Raw genomic sequence first — 9997 nt, forward strand, 5'->3', positions numbered from 1 at the left:
TTCAGAATGCTTTGCATGTAAAGCATAGACAGCAGATTATAACAACTATAATCAACTACAGAATTGTAGACAGATTGCAGAAATGTTGCACGAGTGCAAGTGCAGATTTGCAGGGGACGAGCAGTTTGGAAAAAACCTATTATTTCAATACATGTTTGCACCAGGGAAAAGTCTGCCGTAGTGCTAATACAGAATGGTATTAGCACTAGCACAAACCTTGCCCTGGTGCAAAAGTACATTTAAATGTTTGCCCTAGTGTTAATACCTTGCAAAATTGCGCTTCTCATGGTGCACATTTCCTTTGTCTGCATTGATAGGCTGGAGACTTTATTTGGCCAGTCCGCATTACCGCATATGTCCGACATTAATTTCCTAGCAATGGGTCTGGCATGTGCTGGGATGCAACCTCTGAGAAGGGACAGGCTTGCTAGCGAGTAGGACACTGCAGGCCCGGCTGGGCTTTCTGTCAGTCGGCTCGCAGTGGCCGTCTTCATGTGGTCTGGAAACTGCAGCGTTCCTTTCACGAGCCGCCATGCTGACTTCAGTGAGAGGGATAGGAAGGTGCAGACCAGTCATTGATTGGTAAACTGAAAACAGCAGAGAGGGGTTCTACGTCTGGGTTAAGCCAACCATTAGCTCCCCAACAGTGGGTAGATAGCTCAGTGGGTTGAGTGATTGCTGCTACAATGTGTGTGATCTGCACGTTGTGGGTTCAAATTCCAGCAAGACCAACTCAGCCTTTCATCCATCTGAGGTTAATAAATGAGTACCAACTCAGGTTGTGTGGTATTGCATGTATATTTGTTCTTTATAAAGTGCTTAAGCATAAGCGTTATATAGTGATATGTCATTATCATTACCTCTTGTTAATCCACCACTTCTAACCAGCCACACCATTTTACGTTCTCCACCATTTGTCCTTTACTTACTACACTTTTTCCTCTTTCTGATTTTGGAATATTTTGTACTACGCATTTCTGCCAAGAACTCTAAAGCTCCTTTGGACATTGATTTGTGGCTCGGAAAGTAAATCAGGCAGGATGTTATGTGGGGATAGTGGCATACTGGCATAGCCAGTTTGGACATGTGTTCCTATAATATGATTACTGGCAATAAAGCCAACATGAGTATGTTCTTATATAGGAACACAACACATATTTTTGCAGCCACCATGGACCAAACACAACTGCTAGCAAGGAAGGTGGGCTTGTGGCGGCCTTGGCTCATTATGTTGGCTCAGTCTCCATGTGGCCCGGAGCCAAAGGGGAGGAAATGAATGAGGGTCTCTCTCTCTGCGTTCCTTGCCACACTCGATATGTAAGAACTGTCTAACAAATGAAAATGCTTCAGAATACTTCCAACACCTGTTTGTATATATAACATGCTACAATCTTTTTTTTTTTTTTTTTTTTTTTGCATATCCCGAAAGGGGATGACTGCAGATTTGCCTGGTTCTGGCTCAGTTTTAATTTGTTAACACACCTCCCTTCATTTCATGCAACAGCCACATTTGGCCTTGGACATCTGCTTACATTCACTGTAATTTGGTAATATGGGCCTAAAAACACTGATATTAATGCTCCATATGGTGATCCATTCTTGTAAGAAATGTATATCATATTACAGTGATATCGTGACTATACTTTTCTTAGTGTACTGAGGAACAATGCTATGTTATGCCACTTACTGTTTTGTCAAGGGGAGAAAGGATGTGTACCATCACTTCCTGTGATGTCACTTATGGGCATGGCCAATGGCATCACTTCCTGTGATGTCATCAAGGGGGGGCACAGGTTGTGTGATGTCACTTCCACTACCCCAGGCATTTTGGTGAAATGAAGTTCCTGTAGTGGAAGACAGCCTACTACTTCCCAAGAAAGGAACAACCTTTCTGAGAGCATTGCAGTGGCTGGATTTGGTGTGGCAGTCATGGAGGGGGTCCTGTAGGAGAACTGTCCAGGCAGACCGCGACTGAGTTCATAATTGCACTCAGTGCATTTCACTTTGGTTGCTTTAGCCTTTGGTACATTCCCAACAGAGGTAAAGAACTTCCACACCCAATATTATCTCTAGGTGCTAGAAGTAGGCACTTCCTCTACCTCATCTTCATGGTCCTCGTCATTATCTTTTGAAGTACTGAGCTTTTTTTGTTGTGTAGGTCCTCCAGGAGGTGGTGGTGTTGGCCCTTGAGGAGGAGGGATGGCAATCGCTGATGCCATTTTTAAGATAAATAGCAGTTTTGCTAATATTCTTCCAAGTATGTGTTCTATGCTAGATTGTTAATGGATAATGAGTAAGAATAGGTGTAGGGAATTTGCAGGGGTACAGTTTGAGCTTGAAAGTTCCTAGATCAGCAGAAAATGCAGTTCCAAACTGTTTACGAAGCGTGGACATGATTGCGAAGCGTGGATGCATTCGTGACCCTATTCATCATGCCACGCATGAGTGTGTTGTCACGTGACACTGTCAGGAAAGTCTGCAATGACATCAGACATTCACGAACATCGATGAACAGAAAAACAGTGGGAAGATGTGCAAAAAAGAGAATAGAAGTGTTAAAAATGATGCTAGAAGGTGGGTAATGGCAAAGTTTTAAGGTGAAACTTTATAAATTGGACAGACATTTTGCTATATTGGGGTGAGTGTGATATTAGTAATTTGTAGGAAATTAAGGGTGAACTAGTAAAAACCTATGAAATTCACTGAAAAAACTTAGTTAAAGGGATGTTATATTTAAGTTGCACTAATACAAACCTATGAAATTTACTGTAAAAACTTTGTTAAAGGGTTATGGTTAAGTTGCACTAATGAAACTATGAAATTCAATAAAAAAATGTTGGTAAAGGAACGTTATGGTTACATGTAAAACCGAAAACCCACATAAATGCACCAGTTATGGTAAGATAAGCAACCATAACTCATGCCACCATCGTGCTCTGCTAGGACTAAGACCCAGGCCATTAAAGATGACATCAGAAATGTAATTGAGGGATGTTTCCTCTTTGGACTGATTCCTTTAGGATTTATGATGCATCCCAAATACGCTACTACGCCAAATACGCTACTTCCCTCACTTTGATCTTGCACTTATCAAACTTTAGTTTGAGTCGTTTTTCTTGTATGACCTACAGAACTCCTAACAGTTTGGCATTGTGTTCTTCTTCTGTCATGGTTGTAATCAGAATGTTGTCCTGGAAGTAGGATACAATGGCAAGTCCCCCAAACAGTTGTTGCATCAACCTATGAAAAAATGCTGCTGCAGATGCTAGTCCGGAAGGCATGCACCGGTATTTGAAAGCTCCAAGGGGAGTGACAAATTAAGTTAGATGTTTTGAACTTTCATCTAAAAAAAACGTGATGGTATGCTGACGACGGGTCGAGTGTAGTAAAATACTTGGCAAAGGTTGCCTATCAATCCAAATGTTGGCAGTAAGATCTCGAAGATCGACACACATCCTTTCGGAATTATCTGGTTTGCGTACAATTACAATCAGAGATAACCCCTCAGAGGACTCGAAAGGTTCTATGATCTTCAGTTCACAATTTTTTGTCAACTCCTTCTGTAATGCTTCTCTTGTTCCAACCGGAATGTTTCTCACTCTGCGTGCAATGGGTTTGATATCTCTCTTCAGAACAATCCTATGTTTGAAAACTTTGAGCATCGCAGTGTTTTCATTTGATACTAGAGAAAACTACTTCACTAGCCCTTCATTTGTGTTAAAATCTTTGTTGGACACACACAATATTGTCTCCTTGGTGTATCTTTATCCGGAGGGCTGCTGTTGCTCCCACCCTACTACTGAAGATCCATTTTCCATGCATAACTTACGGTACATATCTCTACCTTTAAAGTTGAGATGTACCATTTATAACCAATGAAGTTAATGGGACTCTTTCCAGACCCTGTGACTCTGATATTGGTTGTCCTCATCTCATCAGATCGCACATTCAGCTCTTTAGTGAATGTTAGAACATCCACCATTTTGTTAGATGAACCTGTGTCCACCATCACCTGCATAGATATCTTATTGATATTCATGAACACCCATGAACTTCCCTTTCCTTCTAAAGAAATTGTCAGTATTTGTACCTCCTGTTCCGCTCTGCAATTTGAAACGCATTACAAGCTGCTTGGGCCACCTATTTCTTCCAAGGTTCTGATATTGGCATTACTGGGATGGTTACCTTCTTCGTATGTTCTGTCACTTGAGCCCATATTTTCCCTTCCTCTGCTATTCCTGCAGACCTTTCAAAAAGGCCCAATATTTCTACACTTGAAACACTCTGTTGCTTATTCTCAGCATTCTCTGTCACCGTTGCAGTGTTTGCTCCAACCACATTTGTAGCATCTCCATTCCATTATATTAAACATGGCTCTTTCATTTCTAGGTTTCTGAGTAGGTTTCATTTTTGAAGCCACTGTGGACATCCCTTTTTATCAATGCTACTATGGAATCCTCTCCATCTTCATCTCTTTCTACTTGCACTATCTTAACTTCCATGATATCTTGTTTGCCTTGTACAGTCTTCATGCACAATCTCTACTGCCTGGCCCAGTTTGGGGTCCTTTGCCTGCCACAACCTTTGTTTAATGTGGGGATCAGCAGTGTGAAGTACTAATTGATCTCTTACGTATTCTTCTGCAACACCAATGAAACTCCATGTTGCCAGCAACCCTCTTAATGCTGCAATATAGATATCCACTGATTCTCCCTTATTCTGTTTTCAGGAGAAAAATTATACCTCTCTAGGACCATGTTTGTCTTGTTCCTAAAATGCTTGAAGAGTTTGTAGAGTGCAGTTTCATAGCAACTATTGCTACTGGAAGTAGTGGAATCTCTAGCGCCCTTATCATTGTTACTCTGGTTGGGTAGTTTGCAGAAAATTGAGTGGTCTCTTTAAGATCATTATTGCATTTTGCTCCACAAATGGCTCATAAATACACCTGAAATGTGTCTACCCACTGTTCCCACGATGTGGTGGGGCTGCCAGGATTTGCGAGGAAGGGGCAAGTAACAGGAGTGTTCTGCATTGTTCTATTTTTGTTTGCTGGTCTTCCCATTTTTTCTTTTCTTTTTTTGTTGTTGTTGTGCTCAGGTGTTTTTATTTACTTGGCATACCACACTGTGCAAGCATTGCACCTTGAATTTATGCAGCATTCATTGAGTTCTTGATCACTTAACATGTTGTGGGGTCTGGTTATTCTGTTGTTTTTCATAGGTCAGCGTGGCGTCAGTGTGCTGTGCCGCGCTTTGAAACAACATTGCTTCAGAGTTTCTTTAAGAGAACAAAACGATCATCGCGCTCCATGTTACATTGTCATTGATGATGTGTCAACAAAAGTAATGTATAAACAAAATGGGCGTCATTTTATTATTTATTTGCCTGATGTATAAACATTTAAGGAGAAAATGGCTTCTGCTCCTTCTTTTTACAACAGAAATGTACTGTGTCTCAGATGTTTTCAAGGTCAATTGTAGGTGCCATTTCATTTTCGGCCAGGGCGTAGGCTAGCAGAACTACATTTTTAAATGCAATAGTTTGATTTAGATTGTATAGCCCTCTGTTACTTTAGGTTGGGGTATTGGATATGATGTGATGATTCTATGTATTGGATTATAGGCGGGAAGTTGTGATCATGCAGTGTTGCATGATTATAATGAGCGGAGGAAGCACAGGGGCAACGTGCTTGTCTTGGAAGTAAAACTGTGCAAAGCAACATATGTTTGAATCCCGGATCCACGCTTAGAAACCAAACTCGGGTATTAAGCAGGTTATTAAAAATAAAAAATAAAATGTATTTTATTGCATTGTTTATTCTTAGATTAATGGAGTATTTTATATACAAACTAAAAAAAATATATATATGCATTGTTATAAAATAGACAAAAACGCTTTTACTCTAGTTTTCTTTTTTTAATGAAAGTGCCAGGTGTAGAAACACAAGCTTATACTTTTTAATCCCAGCAGTGTTTAAAATATGAATTTCATAATGCATGTTAGTCTAAAGGGATTACATATTAATTATTTCATTGAATAAAGGAGATGGTACAGAATTGTCATATAACAGTCAGACTTAATGCAAGTTTCTCTAAAGTAAAGAGGACTCACTGAACTATTGTTGTGATAGCACTGGTCATACGAGATATTTTTTACATGCCTTGTTTTATATTCAACTGCATACATCCGCTGTTTTCTGCACTCTTGGCAACTCCAGACTAATTTATCTGCTCGAGAGTGGACATGTATGCACTAGGTGGGGCCACTTTAAGTAGATCACATGACATGGTACCCAATGTGAGGGTCTCTTCTCTAGAGTAGAACGCTTAGGACATAGAGGAACTCCTAATAAACATTTCCATTCAAAGTGTTTGGGTTACTGAACACCTTACTTAGCCACTGGAGCGGAACGTACAAAAAAGGGACTATCTAGTATACAAAATGTCTGACATATGACTACTTAAATGATCCATCTCAACACACTGAGATGTCTGGTCCAGTGAAATATATTTTAAACTTCAACAAGTGGGTTTTATTAGCAGACGCTGGACACCTTCACACTATTTTCACTGTTATTTTAAACAGTTAAATGGACTAGAAGCAGAGGTATTATATACTTTCATTAAAACTCCTGAGCACAGATTCAATGGCAGATTTCAGACACTCTACCTGGTGCAGGGAAAAGAAATGGTGGTATATCTGGTAATGGAAATCCCACCATGTTTACTGCACTGACAAAATCCGAGTTCAGAATGGAAGTGGAGTATTCACTTCCAGAATATAGATGTCAGTAAATCTTCCACTTTAACTCCAAAAACTGGCAAATTGCCTGTGGCAAAATTGCTGATTATAGAAAATATACTAAAAACCTCATGGGGTCGCATGGAATCCAAAAATGCGTATTAAGTCTGCCCTTGCCCCACTTGTAATCCTGCAGTAATTCTGCCAGACGGAGTGGCAGTAACCGTTATCACATAAATAACGTAACACAAGGAATTAGGCTGATTCTTGGCGATGACCTACACCAGATTATTTCTGATGATCAGGGGTTTCTAGAATTAACCGTAGAGCATAAGGAAGTCAGGAATTATTTCTCAGGAGATCTAAATATCACAGAAAAGCTGGTTAAGTATGCCACACTCCAGCTCGATTATCTGGCTGAATCTACCCCCGCTAAACATTGAGATAAAACCTGCTCAGACAGCGGAGGAGTAAGAAAGTTAGCTAAGGCACTTTATCTTAATGGAAGCACTTTTCCATTTTAGGTGTCGTAATCATGGCACACACTTATTTACCAAATGTACATGATTATGCTGAAAAGCAAAATTTCTCGCCTCCTGGAATGTTATGATAGAAAAAGAATAAAAGCATTTGAGGAGTGGGTGTGGGCAGCATATTGGTACATTTCGGCAGGGGTGTTGCTAGGTTTGGAAAAGATCTGGAGCTAGGCTAATTTTAGGACTGTCGGGTCTGGGGGCTAACTAGCCTTTTTGGTTGTAACCCCTGAGCTTCTATTCGGGGCTACAACCAAAAGACCCGGGACTATAGCCCACTCAGCCCGCCCCTAGCAACGCCTCTGCATTTCGGCATGCAATGCACTTAATGTAACTAATTCAATATATGTTACTGGAAGTGATTGGTTTGAGGGTGGGGGGCATTGCTAAAGGACAGAGGAAGGAAAGGGCAAGCACGTTTACAGTGTGCATAATTACAAGCAGAACAGGATTTAAGGAACGATATGGCAGAGATGGACATAGTAAGCCCATAGAAACCTAGGCCTTTTCTCCCTCTTTAGGATTCTCAAATTTAGGTGGGTTTTTCTACCTGTTATAACATAAACTGCCACCGTATTTAAAGTTGCTCTGTGAAACCTAGGCCTTTTCTCCCTCTTTAGGATTCTCAAATTTAGGTGGGTTTTTCTACCTGTTATAACATGCACTGCCAACGTATTTAAAGTTGCTCTGTGAAACCTAGGCCTTTTCTCCCTCTTTAGGATTCTCAAATTTAGGTTTGTACTCTTTCCTGTCTTAGTTTGTCCTGTCCCTCTCTTGCGATCGCCGCGTAAGTACCGTCCTGCGCCACTCTCCTACTCTATGGTGCTCTCTGTCTCCCCCATCTTTTCAAACTGTTTCACTATTGAATATCCTGCTCTCCTCACTAAGTCTGGTAGGAAAAAGTTTAAAAAGGACATCCTGGTCTCCAACCCAGGTCTCCCTATCGCTGACACCTACATCAGTGCCTCCTCAAAGCAAACTCTCACCGACATCCTCTTTGTCTTTCCTTCTCCAGATCTATGGACCCCACATATGGTCTCTGTTCTCTCGCCTTTCTCCTCTTCTCCCATTAATGGTGGTACTCGCTGGGATGCCCTCCTGGCCTCCTTCCTTTCCTCTAAGGTCATCATTAATATCTACTCTAATGGACCCATCTTAGTCCAAGGCCCTCAGGCCAACCTTCATCTCTTTGATAGACGCTTTCCGCGACTCATCAACTTCCTTTCTTCTCCTGCTGTCCCCTCCCCCCTTCCTTGGCTGCCTTGCCTACCCCCTCCCTCTCTGCCCCCTCTCGGGCGTTTTCTACACCTCCGCAGGGTGTACCTCTGATCTATACCCCTCCCCGGAAGTCCTTCAAGGAGGGCAACCTTCTCCACATTGCCACTCATAACGCCTGCTCCGCTGTCAAACACTCCTCTGACATCTGCCGCCTGCTTGAAGAACTTGACCTCGATGTCCTCGGTCTCATTGAGACATGGTTTACGGCCAGCTCTTTCACCAGCTTTGACATGCTCCTACCTGATGGCTACAAGATCCTCTCTGCATCAAGGCCCAACCGATCTGGTGGGGGCGTAGCCCTTATCTTCCCTGAGTGGATTCCTGCCTCTATCATTCCTACGCAGGCCTACTCCTCTTTTGAATGCCTCGTCTGCAGGCTCTCTCTCTTGCCTAGCCATTCCCTTACTGTGGCTACTATCTATCAGCCACCTGGTCAGGTTTCTTCCTTCCTCTCTGAGTGGGCGGACCTCTCCTCCTCACTCCAGGCCTCAACCACTCAACTCCTCCTCCTCGGAGACTTCAACATCCACCTGGATACCTCCTGTCCCCCCTCTGAACTCTTTAGCGACCTCTGCGACTCCCTCTCCCTCACTATTCTCCCCTCTGGCCCGACTCACTCTGCAGGGCACACTCTCGATGTGCTGATCTCTTCAGACCTTCCCCTCTCTATCCCTCTCTCCACTCCCCTCTCCTGGAGTGACCACTTTCTCCTTTCCTCCCACCTCACCCTCCCCACCCCGCAGGCCAAGCCACCTCCATCACTGCCACCCACCTTCTCGGTCACCCGACCCATGAAGCGCGTGTCAGTTGAGGCTTTTGCTGCCACCTTCTCACCTCCTCCTCCCCCTCCCCTCTGGCTGACTCTCACCCTGACACAGCCCTCTCCACTCTCCACTCTGCTATATCTGATACTCTTAACATCCTTGCCCCTGTCATGAGAATCCACCTGAAGCCCAAAGCCAAGTGCAACTCCTGGTTCGACTCAGACCTTGTCAGCCTAAAACGTAAGTGCAGGGTTGCCGAGAGGAAATGGCGTGCTTCAGTTTCATCCTCTGACAAACTGGCCTGCCGCCTGCTGCAAAGGCAATACCGGCTCTCCGTCCTCACCAAGAAGAGAGCTCATATCCAAGCCCGCATCTCTGCGGCATCTAACAACTCGGCTGAACTCTTTAAAATCTGAAAGGAACTGGCCAATCCTGCTGCAGTCTCTACCTCTCATGTCCCTTCCCAGGCCCTCTGCACGGCATTGGCCTCTCAATTCATGTCTAAAACTCAGGACATCCTGTCCTCATTCTCCTCTTCTCACCCCCCTCCCGCTATTCCCTGCTCTTCCTCTGGCCCTTCTGCTGCCACCCCTCCTCCTTCCTTCTCCACCTTTCCCCTTTTCTCTCCAGTTGAGGTTTCTAGACAAGTCCAATCTATGAATGTCTCGTCGAAACAGGTTC

The sequence above is a fragment of the Ambystoma mexicanum genome, chromosome 2p (assembly GCF_040938575.1).
Source record: "Ambystoma mexicanum isolate Mex_15411 chromosome 2p, UKY_AmexF1_1, whole genome shotgun sequence".
Classification (NCBI taxonomy): domain Eukaryota; kingdom Metazoa; phylum Chordata; class Amphibia; order Caudata; family Ambystomatidae; genus Ambystoma; species Ambystoma mexicanum.